The sequence below is a fragment of the Lissotriton vulgaris genome, chromosome 3_1, assembly GCF_964263255.1.
Source record: "Lissotriton vulgaris chromosome 3_1, aLisVul1.2, whole genome shotgun sequence".
Classification (NCBI taxonomy): domain Eukaryota; kingdom Metazoa; phylum Chordata; class Amphibia; order Caudata; family Salamandridae; genus Lissotriton; species Lissotriton vulgaris.
Window position 1 is genome coordinate 2,024,645,590 of NC_141689.1, and position 13,215 is coordinate 2,024,658,804.

General features: G+C 46.6%; 1 protein-coding gene across 5 annotated transcripts in view; it reads left to right on the forward strand.

The window, feature by feature from the left end:
* TLR3 (toll like receptor 3) overlaps nucleotides 1–13,215 on the forward strand; it is a 489,232-nt gene that overhangs the window by 172,677 nt on the left and 303,340 nt on the right. The window contains exon 1 of one of the 5 annotated variants that reach the window (XM_086962546.1): nucleotides 8,837–8,976. The exons of the other annotated variants lie outside the window; for them this stretch is intronic. The gene's annotated coding sequence lies outside the window, so the exon portion shown is untranslated. Of the gene's footprint in view, nucleotides 1–8,836; nucleotides 8,977–13,215 lie in introns of those variants that run through there. 5 annotated transcript variants of the gene reach the window in all.

A 13,215-nucleotide genomic window follows, 5' to 3' on the forward strand; every position in this document is an offset into this window, starting at 1 on the left:
TGGTGGGGGTAGGCAATTTATGTCCCAACCAAGAAATTGGTATTGCCGCACCTGGGGACAACCCAGAGTAAATCAAAATGTATTTTGAATAATGCTCAAAAAACTGTTTATGAACTTGTTTTTGTAGCTTCACATTACAGGCCACTCTGTTTTTATGAATCAATATATTTTAGGCCTTTGTGTTTTAGCTTTTTTAAACCATCCCTTCTTTGCCTGCCTTCAGTCTCTAACAAGCCATATTCATCATTCACATCTTGCCCTCACTTCGCTTTGGATGATACTGAAATCTTCTGCTATTTCAATCTGCTTACTGTATCTCGCCAGAAATGGCAGCCTGAAAAAGGTCTTATAAACTGAGATTGAGCTGTTCTTCAGTCGCTCTCTCTCTCTCTCTCTCTCTCTCACTCTCTCAACTCACTACTTATAAGATATGACCTCATCCTTTCAAAGACTTTCCTATCCTATCATTGGTTCTGCCTAAATGTTTATCCCACAAGTAAGTGGAGGTCATAAACGTCTGAAAAATTCCATGTTATAGAACGGTTATAGCCATAAAGGGTACGTACAGTTCAAAGTAGCAGCTGGGCTTGGTGGCTTAGTGGACTAATGCATCCATTGTAGGAGCCTGTGTTTGACCTCATGGTCACAGGTTAAAATCCTGGTGAATCTACTCAGCCTTTCATCCTTCTGAGGTCGAAAAAATCAGTACAATTGAGTTGGGTAAGAATAAACATCTGTTATCCAGTGGCAAGATGCACTTTGTGGAGAACGTGCATATTACAAATACATGTTATGTTAACAGATTCATACTTATTGGCAGTCGTATAGCCCCCTGCACTCCCTTCCCCCCACTCCTGCATCTGACCACTAAGCCTGGTTTCTTATGCTTTGGAATGGACTAACCCTGGTGTATTTACAAACAGAGCCTTAAATAGGGGTCACGTTTATCTTGCCTGTAACCAACTATGTCATCAGCATCAATCTCTTTAGCTACCACAAAATTGTTATTAAATATATGGACTAAATGTAATTCTATGGCAGACCTGGAGGCGAGGATTATGCTCTGCTTTCTTTATTTTCCAACAGCAGCAGATTTAACTTTACAGAAAAAAACTCTTTCCCAGGAACCCCAGGGAAAGGGCAGTCCAAGAGGTCAGCCAATCAGCTTCCACGCATGTCCTCAGGGTCCGGGGAATGCTGGGATAGCTCCTCTTTCTTTTTCTGCTCACCAGCAGATACATAGCTTCCATTAGCCTCTATGTTCATGGCACTATTTATTTGTGAACGCTGTGTTTCCCATTTTCACAAGTTGATTGGGATGTGCGCTATTTGTGTGTTTTAGGCGCTGAGCGCGCGAGCGCTGTGTTTTTTTTTAATTCAAATAAATTGTGGTTGGTTGTTTCCTAATCCGATCGTAGCGTGTCTCCTTTCGAAGTCTTTCTCTGTGGGCTTGCGGTGTGTAGGTGGCCCCTAGTGGGCACTACTACACCGCCCAGGAAATTCCTGTCACTGCGTCCCCGCCGAGCGTGAAGCCCACACAGCCTGGAGCAATGACACCCGGTCTCGGGTCTGTTATCTGCAGCCTAACGCCCCTTTCAGGGTCGGTATCAGCACAGTGAGCCATTATTTAATAAAGGCTGTCATTACCTCAAGGGGCCAGCCCAGGCTTTTAGGTAACTACTGGTCAGGGAAAGAGTTTTTCCTCAGCAGTGAATACCCCCTTATCTCGTGGGTGTAGGCCCCTGGGTTGGTTACGCAGAATTCCTTGCTTGCAAGGCCCAAATTTATCAGGGTTTTTTCTCTGCCAAAAATCCAGTACCCTTAGGGTCGCCAAATACCCCTGACTTTTAGTCTGTCAAGTGTTGTCTTCACTACTATGGAAGGAGAATTATTTGAGGAGGAAACCGTGCAGGTTCTCCCTCTGGATGATGCCTTTTGCCACGCTGTGGATGCCTCCATCCATCAAGCCGTCGAGGCAGCAAAGGGTCCTTTTGAGAGGCGCATTATGAAAGTTGCTTGCGCCTATGCCTCAGGGGAGCTCCACCCCCCCCCCCCCCCCCCAAAATCCCAAACGTAAAGCGGAGGCGGCTGTGGATTGGGGGGCTTTTGAGCGCCTTAAAGCGGCCTTCTTGGCGCATACCCCTGTGCCCCAGGTAAGATCCCTTAGAGGAGGGCAGCCCTTTATCTCCGGAGAGTCCCTTGAGGAACTGGGCCCATCCAGGCCCTGGCGCCCACAACAGAGTGCACCCGAGGGTCCTGCAGACATGCTTGTCCCAGACGATTTAGTCCATCCCAGTTCCTCGATGTGGACACCGAGTGAGAAGGTAACGCAATTAGTCGCCAGCAGGATGAGGAAATCCCTAGAGAAGTAAGTTAGGGCCTGCTTGCGGGCGGAATGCCCCCGGCCTGCCCTTCCGGCCAAGGTAGCTGTCACCCCCGAGATAGATGCCAGAATGGCCACTTTCCTCCAAAAGTATATTCGTGATCCCAAGAAAGGGATCGATGGGTCCTGGAAAGCTTGCCAGGATGAATTCCTGGACGCCTGTGGTTCTCTCACGAAAATGTTAGACCTGGCGGAGGAGGGGAAAGCCTCTGGTTCCACTCTTTCCCCAGAGTCAGTCTCCGGCTGGGCCCAGCGAGCTATGGTTTCCTGTGGAATGCGAACTGTGCCCTAGGTGCAGAGAGATGCCGCTCCTTGTTGCTTAAAGTGGACCCAAAGCTGGGGGACTTGGCCTTCTCGGAGGCAGGAGCAGTGGCGTATGGGGGACTTTTCGGTGAGCCCTTTGTTAAGGAGCTCATGAAATTCATGTCCACCTTCACCACTCTTATTTATTTATTTTATTTATTTATTTCACGTATAGAGCGCACAAATCACCCCATAAGGGTATCTCAGCGCTGGGGCCACATAAGCAAACTGAGGAGACTTGTTTAGAAGAGTGATGTTTTCAACAGTTTCCTAAAGGCCAGGTAGTCTGTACTCTTGATAAAGCACAGGCCTCCATCAAAAGAGTGTTCAACCGAAAGGTTTTCGTTGGGGTCGGTGGTGGCCGGGGGCGCTCGACCGGCCGCTTCTACACTCAAGCTCCCAACAAAGGCTTCAAGAAGGTGGGTGACCAGCCCAAGCAAGAATTCTTCCAGTCTCGCATAAACGGAAGAGGCAGATGCGCCAGAGGAGGCAGAGGCCAGTTCCAAAATCAGTCAGGTGAGTCTCTCCCCTTACCCCCATTTGCGGGTGGGGGGGCAGGTTGGCTTTGTTCGCTCACAATTGGGAGACTATTACTGCGGATTCTTGGGTTCTTCAGACCATAAGAGGGTTTCACATAGAGTTCTACTGGACTCCGAGGCAGGATTGCCAACCACGACCTCTGGTGTTCACGTCCGCGCAGACTGCTCTGGTCGACAAGGAGGTTCACGATCTCTTCCACAAAGGGCGATAGTGGGCTCCTCCCTCCACGCAAACGGGTTCTTCAGCAACATCTTTTTAGTAGACAAAACAGACTGGGGTCAGCGCCTGGTTATGAATCTAAAGGAGTTCAACAGCTGGTTGGTTTACTGCCATTTCAAAATGGAGGAAACCCACCTGCTGCGTGACCTCCTGCGCCCAAATGACTGGATGTGCGCCTCGACCTGAAGGACGCTTACCTTTCCGTCCCGATTTTTGCCACGGATCACAGGTTTCTCCAGTTCCTGTGGAAAGGCCAGGTTTACGAGTTCATAACGCTACCTTTCGGTCTGTCCTCGGCTCCTTGGTGCCTCACCAAGGTCCTCAAACCTGTGGTGGAGTACCTCAGAGCACGAGGCTTCCATCTCCTCATTTATCTCAACGACATCCTTCTCTTGGCTCAGTCTTCGACCTTGCTCACAGAGCTACTCCGGACGACGGTGCATCTCTTTCAGAGCTTGGGTTTTGTCATCAAAGGGAAAAAAATCCCTTCTGATTCCGGCCCAACAGACGACGTTTCTGGGGTTTATTATAGACTCGGTCAAAACGACATTAAGTCCCCCCTCCACAAACCTCTCTCCGGCCAGTGGCCAGGGTGGTGGGCCTTCTTTCCTCCTCCATACAGGCCATCTTTCTGGGGCCCCTGCACTGCAGGGCCCTTCAAAGGTTGAAAGCCACTCACCTCAGGAAGGGTTTGCAGTACTCTGAACTCATTCCCCTCACAGACAAGATGAGGTTGGAAATGCAGTGGAGGCCTGGAATGGGAGGGCCATTTTTGGCTCCGCTCCGGACATCGTCATTGAATCGGACGTCAGCATGTTGGGCTGGGGAGCACGTTGCAGGGACTCCTTTACCAGAGGAAAATGGTCCGCAGACGAAAAGCGCCTTCATATCAATTGCTTGGAACTTCTTGCTGGTTCCTTCGCCATCAAGTGCTGGACAAAAGACAGGATTAGCTGCCATGTCCTTCTCAAGATGGACAATGTGTCCGCTGTCCGCTATATAAATCACCTGGGGGGCAAGAAATCCAAGGTCCTAGCGGACATGGCCAAGGAATTTGGGACCTTTTGCCTGGACGACATTATCTCTGTAACGGCGGAGTATCTTCCCGGAGCAGCCAATGTGGTGGCGGACTAGTGCTCCAGAGAAGGGTTGGATGTCAGACTCTGGCAGCTGGATACCAGAGTCTTCCAGAAGCTCCAAGTCCTTTGGGGCCCCTTCTCGGTGGACCTCTTTGCTTCTCGCCTGGACCATTAACTTCCCCGTTTCTTCAGTTGGAAACCGGATTCTCTAGCGGCGGCGACGCACGCCTTCCTTCAGGACTGGACCCTGGAGACGGGGGTACGCCTTTCCACCTCACAGCACAGGTTCGCAGTCAGCAGGTGTGCTGATCACGCCTTATTGGAAGTCGCAAGTTCGGTTTCCAGTTCTTCTGGAACTTTCTTGGGATTCTCCAATCCTTCTACCCCTTGATCACATGATTCTTCGGTATCCCCAAGGAGGGCCACATCCATTAGTCCTGCAGAATCGAATGCCTCTCATGGCTTGGAGGATTCCGGCAACGTTGGAAACTCCGAGGCTTATCGGGAGAAGCTAGACTATCTTGGCAGCGGCATGGGCAGACGGCACCAACAAACGATACCGTTCGACTTGGTCCAGATGAGTGTGTTGGTGCCTTAGCTGGGGTCAGGATCCCGTGGGGTGCAAGGTGGTCCACGCCCTGAACATCCTGGCTTCCCTGGCCACATAGGGTTTGGCTCACCGCACCATAAAATTCGTTCATATCGGCTATTTCGGCGGGCCATGACCCGGTGCAGGGTGCTGCAGTGGGGGAACATCCTTTTGTATGTAAATTTTTAAGGGGTATTCGCCTATCCCTACCTCCCCTTCATAGGTACTCACACCTGTGGGATGTTATCAAAGTTTTGCATCTCTTCATATCCTGGCCTTTGAATAGGTACCTGTCTCACAAGGAACTCTCTGCAAAGTTGGCCAAGCTCCTTTGTTTGGTCTCCTGCAGGAGAGTTTTTGATGTGAGAGTTCTTGATCTCTCTGGTCGGGTTTTTCCTCTCCCCAAGGGGTTACTTTTCATGTTTCTCGCTGTACCAAGTCGGACTCCAGGGTAATTTCGTACCCAGCTTTTGATAGACACCCTAATGTATGTGCAGTGCGTTTTCTCAACGTTTAAGAGAGCATGACAGATGAATATCGTCCTCACGGTGTAAACCAGTTGCTGATCTCTCTCAGGCTGTGTCTTCTCCCACCATTTCAAGATGGGTCAGATGGGTCATGCAGGAAGCGGGCATTGACATCTCGCACTTCGGTGCTCACTCAGTGAGAGAAGCGATGGCCTCCAAAGCCTTTACCCTCGGAGCCTACCTCGGGGATATTATCAATGCCGCTGACTGGTCATCAGACTCAATGTTTAAGTGATTCTATTTTAAACCGGTCATTGACTTGGCTTCCCTGGTGGTGGACAAGCTTTGAACGAGCATAATCCTAGCCTCTGGTCCCTGCCATAGAATGAAAAATGTCCTAGTAGACACGAAGGAAAGTTTCAATTCTATTAAGGACTCGGAGGCGAGGTTTGTTCCCTCCCAGAGTTCCTGAGCAGTCAGTCACTCTCTCCCACCCTGGCCTATGTATCACCTACGCTGTAAGGTATAAGTATTGGTCTCAATATTTTTGTTTAAGGTTACTATTCAAAGTATACCTGTATTCATATTGATGATTGTGTATCCTTGTATCTTTTCTGATCATATTGCTCCTTATCGGTATACTACCTTTGTGAGCCTTGTGTTGGTTAAGTTCTGGTTCAATCGTTATTCTCTTAATTCTTTCAGGACCAGACACATATAAAACGGACTAATGGAATTAGTTGACGGCTGGATGGTTCGCAGTCAAGAATGAGGAGATATCCCAACCTTCCCCGGACCCTGAGGGCATTGGTGGATGCTGATTGGCTGACCTCTTGGACTGCCCTTTCCCTGGGGTTCCTGGGAAAGAGGGTTTTTTTCTGTAAAGTTAAATCTGTTGGTGTTCGAAAATAAAGAAAGCAGAGCATAATCCTCGCCTTAATAGAATTAAAACTTTCCTTTGTGTCTACTAGGAAATGTTTCATTTTTTATGTCAGACCCATCCAGCACACAAATGTTGAAGGTCAGCTTCAGCTGTAAAACTACATGACTGGTATCTGGGGCAGCTAAAACAAGAATGTGTCTTCCACACTCTTCCATTTGTCCTTGTGCATCCGAGCAGAGGAACCTGCTTGTTTACAAGAGCTGATAACAAAAAAAACAGAGAAACAAAAATCTACCACTTTAAACACGGCCCTAACTAGGGGCTAGAGTAGACATGTTACATGTTCTGTCTCACCCTTGCTCACGCTCTTTCTCCCTCTGATTTCCATATTGAAATATTTAACACTGACAACTGGGGATGTACTCCCTCTCATTTGAATGATAAATCTGAATAGCTTGTGGTCAGGCTATACTATGCAGTCCGTATCTGTAGAGTAACTAGATGGATAACACACTCCAGCAAATTAAAAGGTTTGAATTTTAGTGAGTGAAATAAATGAAATGTGAGTACCTCAGTACAGGGCTTACTCGGGCCCCATAGGGCGAAAAAGAGGCAGGCGGACCCTGTGGTCAAACGCTGCTGAGATGTAGTCAAAATAGAGTCCTCAGCATGGGTTTTTTCGTTCACCCTCGTGGGCGCGTGCCACCTACTTTGTCAAGGGTGCCAGCCTGACCGATTTACCTATGGCACCCACTATGTTGCATCTTGTGGGGGATGGGCACTGCCGGGTCTCTGTGTGGCTGACACAAATAAGTTTCTCCATGTATGTTGTCTTTGTCTATGTCTGTCCGTTTGCCCTCATAAATCTGTAGTAAGTGTTACATATGTATATGCTTCATGTAATGTTCTTTATTGAGGACACACTGCAGCCCCACTCGCCCTTGAATGTATTTACTTACAAACCCTCCCGGGGTTCCTTGGCGATGGTTTGGTTCCAACCGGATTCCACCGGCTGCTCTGGAGCATCGTGGGTTATTCCCCAAGAATAAACTCTCTTAATCTACACACCTCCTACGTGTGCATCGATCCATTACATATTGGCAACGACTGGATTTTGCCCTGCTTCTTCACAGCCCACTGACACACTTCTACACTCATGCCTTTTGCACTTATTCAGACACCGACACTGGTCAGCCGCATCGGAGCCCTTGCGAACTGTTTCATCTTTTCTGGCTGTCATCCTCCTTTGCCCTGCCTCCACTGGAGTATCGTCAAGAGTTTCATTCAGTCCTTCAACTCTCTTAGTATTCAATTTCATTTAATACATTTTTTGACCAATTCCATCCAGCTTTGTGGACATCTGCCTTGAACCCCGTGCTGCGTTAGCACCTCCTACCATGCTCTTCTCTGGGGCATGATGTTATATGACTTGCAATGTGGCAGCCATCTTGGTGCAGTTTTTCCTTCATAACTGCACCAATAGTATTTATATTGTCGGAAACCCTGCTCATTTGAGTCTATTTTGCCTGCAAGTGTCTTCAGCCATTTCTACTCGTCTGTGCGCTTTCATTCTTCAGTGCACTGTTTTCTCACAAGTTGAATTTTTAGGATTTAAAAGAAAATAAAAAGAAAAAAAAAGTTTTCTTTTTCCATACTCCCAGCATGGTTACTTTTTATTCTTTTTTTTTCTATTTTTCTTTTCTCACAAATATGGCAACTCCTTGCAAATCACTCCCTACCTCCTTTTTTAACCAAACCAGGTTAACCAGCCATTAAGTGGTCAGAGTGGCTTAGACTTTTCGAAAATCATCTTATAGTGATCTGTGCTGGCAAAATACAATCCTCAAAGAAAATTTGCTCTATTATTTGGCAGATCTTTGTTTATTTACCACGTATCCAAGGCCCTGATGGCCGTTCTGGAGATTCGCAATGGGATATTTATATCAAAGCTCTAGAACGTTTAAAAAACCAATTTGCAACAGAACCCAACATAATGTTAGAGCGTCACAATTTCTTCAAAACCAAACAGGCGAAAGTGTGGAAGAATACGCAGCAGAAATCAGGATACTAGCGTCCACTTGCAATTTTGGTCACACTATTGATCCCAGCATACGTGACCAGTTTGATTTAACTATGCGTCATAGAAGATGCAGGAAAGAATTCTAAGTTGCCACAACCCCACCTTCGATCAGGTCATCGATATAGCCAAGAGCATCGAGCGGTCACTCATTTCCACCAAAGCTTTCCATAGCGATGCTTCAGTCTGCACTTTGACAACAGAGGTCCAACTTCCAAGTGATCACATTTGTGCTCTGAACAGCAAGTACAAAAATACCAGACCTACTCACGTAAAACTGGTTCTTTTTGTTTCAGATGTGGATCCAAGAGTCACAATGATAACTATCCAGCTTCAGGAAAACACTGTCTTTCTTGCAAGAAATTGGGACATTTTCAGTCAGTCTGCAGAAGTAATAGGAACACTATAAGAGTCAGTTCTGTTAACACACAAGTGGGTGAGTGCACTGATTTAATCAACAATGTACTTTTAACAATAGAATATCATTCTTGAAGCGTTTCAATCAAAGGTCCCACTTGTGAAGCTAGAATTGATGGTATAACTTTGCATATGATGGTAGATTCCTGCTCCCCTATTACTATCTTAAGAGACACAACATTCCACGAACTCTGGGATAGAGAACTGTTCCCTAGTGATGTCAACCCAAAGGCATTTCTGCCAAATTAGTTTGCTTGGATAGAGAAACTGTGACTACGATTTACGTGGATGTCAAGGGTAAGAATATCATCAGGTGCTGGAATTTGGCAGATGTGGGCATTATTCTGAAGCCTGGTTCCGATAATCCTATTATCTTGGGAGAATAACCTGTGAATTATGTATGTAACCTCACCGATCCTGTATAAGGCATACTCACACAATTTGAGAATGTATTTTGAGAGGAGGTGGGCAGTGTAAAAGGTTTTGAGCATTTTATAAGGCTCAAGCCTCAGGCTCAGCCCTTGGTTAATAAATTAAGACCCACCCCTCTACTTGTGAGAGAAGAACGCCAAGCCATTTTGCAAAGCTTATGATCTCAGGGGATTATCGAATCATGTGATTCTTCACCATCGTGGATTCACGCAAAAAGTCTGGAGAAATCAGACTGCGTTGATTCAAGGAGTCTCAATGCCAACATTTTCATAGACTGCCATCCCCTTCCTAAGATACATGAGTTGTTGGCCAATTTGGGTAGTTCAAATGGTTCTCTTTAATTAACTTGAGGTCTTCCTTACCACCAAGTTGCCCTAGACAAAGACTCACAGTAACTCACCACGTTTATTACACCATTCGGAGCCTACAGGTACTGGAGATTGTCATTCAGGTTGGCGTCCGCTGCGAGCGTCTTTCAAAAACTGATGGATCATCTGTTTGGCCATCTCAGGGCCGTACAGGCTTATCAGGACGATGTTCTAATTCATGCTGATACCCTAGAAGAGCATAATTGGTTGCTTAGTCAAGTTTTGGACACTTTAAAAAAAACATGACAGAAAATGCAAGTTTGCTACAAACAAATTAGATTACCTTGGTCATGCCATTTCCTTCTCCGGCATAAAACCCAAATTGTCACTTATCAAGGCCATTAAACAAGCTAGAGCCCCCATTGACAGGGACTCTTTACGCTCCTTTCTGGGTCTAGCCGAGTACTACGCCAGGTTTGTTCCCAAATATGCGCAAGCTGTAGAACCCCTCCGGTCCTTGTTAAGGAAAGGCACTAAATACACGTGGTCACAAGACAAGGAAATTGCATTCATTTAAGTTAAAGCACTCATTGAGAAAGCTCCTGCCTTAAGCGCCTTTCAAGAGAGTCTTGCTTCTGTTGTTACCGTTGACGCAAGTCAAATGGATCTTGGGGCTATCTTAAGCCAGAAACAGACAAGTAAAGAAAACACAGTTGCATTCGCCTTGTGTGCCCTCAAACAGTGCGAGACACAATCTAGCACAATTGAATAGGAGGCGCTGGCTTGTGTCTGGGCCGTTCACAAATTTAAAATGTACGTTTTGGGTTGTAAGTTTATCCTTCAGACAGATCACAAACCCCTGGTGTGCATTTTTTTCCAATGGTATTAATACAATTTATCAACAAGATTGGTGTCCAAATCATAAGAATTTGTGTTTGAAATTAGGCATGTCCCAGGTGGAAAAACGTTTGTGCACATTGACTTTCACGCATGCCTGTAGGAAATGTGGAAGAGGATGACTTTGTTGATGAAGTAGTCAGTGTGGCATCTGTGGATGCCATTAACCTCGAATTTTATGCAGGTTTGAGTGAACTGGACTGGGTGACTGCTTGTCACGGGATGAAACCTGGGGCAAAGTCTGTGAGTATTTGGTACAAGGTTGGCCATAAAAAAGAACACTATGTGGTTCTTTAAAATCATTTGCACAACAAGCTGATGAACTGTCCTTAGCCAATGGATTGCCTATGAGAGGGGTTTTTGTATGTGCCTCCTACAAAAGTAAGGAATTTGATCATTATGCACATGAAGGGCATTTAGTTTCTATCAAAACCATCATGAAAATGAAACCGTACTATTGGTGGCCAGGTATTGATTCCCGGGTAAGATTCTGGAATAAATAGTTGTCCTGAATGTTTCACCTCCAAACACCGGAAGACACATAATACTCCATTGCATCCTGTTGAGTATCCTAATGTCGCTTCGTAGAAATTAGGGTTAGATTTTTCAGGACCGTTCATCTTGTTACCAGACCATATGAGGTATTTGCTGATTTTGATTGATTATCGCTCTAAACGGATGTACTTTTCTTTTGTAAAATCTGCAGACTCTGAGTCAGCTATTGAATTTTTAAGACCAGTTTTTTTCATTGATGGTTCACCCCCCCAAAAATCGTCACTGATAATCGTTCACACTTTACCTCTGATCGTATGTCCAAATTGTTTTCACAACATGACATCATACACTTAAGTACTGCTTTGTATGCTCCTTCCTCCATTGGCTTGGTAGAAAGGGGCAACATATTCATCAAGGAGGGTGTACTAACCTCATTGGCAAGCAACATGGATGTTGGCGTGTTTACTAAACAGAAAGTGTGGTGTTATAACACATCCCCACATTGTAACACAGGTGGTACACAATTTTCCCTGCTTAGAGGCAGAGAAGCTCACACAAACCGGTTTCCCTCTTGGTCAGATAAGCAGTTAAATAAAGTTACTATTTCGAAAGGGAAACCTGTTTCCAAAGTGACACGCTCCAAGCATAACAAAGAAGAATACTTTGACTACTAACACAATGCATCCTTTAAACCATTTATGGAAGGTGACGGGATCCCATAAAAAGTCCTTGTCACCAGAGGCCAATCCATCTATTTAGTCTCTGTCCAGGTGGAAAGGGCAGGCAAAGCTTCTGTGTTATTAGTGGGCAGAGGGTGGTGGATTAGCAGGACTAAACCCATTTTAGAATCTGATTGTGCAACATGGGTGCAACCATCTACTTAGGCGCACCCATCTTCATCTGAGGGTGGTGTTTCAGCCTCTACTGATGAGGGCGTTTCTAGTAGTTCATTTGACCCATTGCCCCTTTCAGGCAGTATGCAAGTATCTAATCCAACTGACATATCAATTTCAAGGTCCCGCACCATCAAGATGCCTTTGAAATGTAAAGATTTTGTAATGTACTAAATTTTTAGTTTTAGTTTTCCCCATATTTAGGCTTTCAATGCTGTATGATATTATACTACTCACTTTTTCGTAGTAAGGTGTGATGTAGACACTTGTCGTAATGTGAACCGCTATTTTTTCTTTTGTATTTTGTCATCGTAAGGGGGAAGGTAATGTAATGACCTGGCGGGAGGAATCTCTGTATTCAGAGTTCCTCCGGTTGTGACTCCCAGGGGTACCTCTCCGGGTAGGAGGGTGTGCGGAACTCTGGGAGGGGGTGCAGAGGGAGGAAAGACTCTCCTCTGGCACCGGTCCAGCCATGGGGTTAAGATCCTGGGTTGGGTGGCCAGGTTCAGGGGTTGCCTGACCTGGCGGGAGGAATCTCTGTATTCAGAGTTCCTCCGGTTGTGACTCCCAGGGGTGTCCCGAGATGCCCCAGCTGTGGTCACTGGGCCTGGCGTGTGCTTTAAGAGGACACCAGGTTGGGAGACTAGGCTGTCCCGATGTGTCGTCTAGGAGGGAGGGTGCGGAACCCTGGGAGGGGGTGCAGGGAGAGGTAAGTCTCGCCCCTGTCACCAATTCAACTTAAGGGTTTAGACCCTAGGTTGAGGAGGAGAGTGGAAAAAGGTACCACGGGCCTGGGGCGACTGCCCCCCACTCTGAGAGAGAGTAAGGGCCAGAGACATCTGGATTGGAGGTCTGTCCTGGCCGCATCCCACTAGGAACACCAGTGGGGTGGTTGGATTAGCGAGGATGTCATGGTGGTATTGGGCCTGCGTCCACCTTTTTCCGCCCCAAGCAGGGAAGCCCGTCAAGGGAATGATCGGTCTACCCTGGCTTTTGGCTGGAGGGGAGATGTGTGAGACTTGGCCCTTTCCCCAGAAATTTTTCGCTTTTTAATCCCCTGTTAATTTAGAATGCCCCATTGAAACAACAGTGTGTAGGTCTTGTGTAGTGGAGAAGGGCCTGTGTAGTGTAAAACTAGTGTTAAAGTACAGGTACTTCCTACCCCTAACATGGCCGCCACAGACCACTGCTGGAGCAGCGTGGTTTAGAGGGCGCATTCTAGTAGCCAGGGGC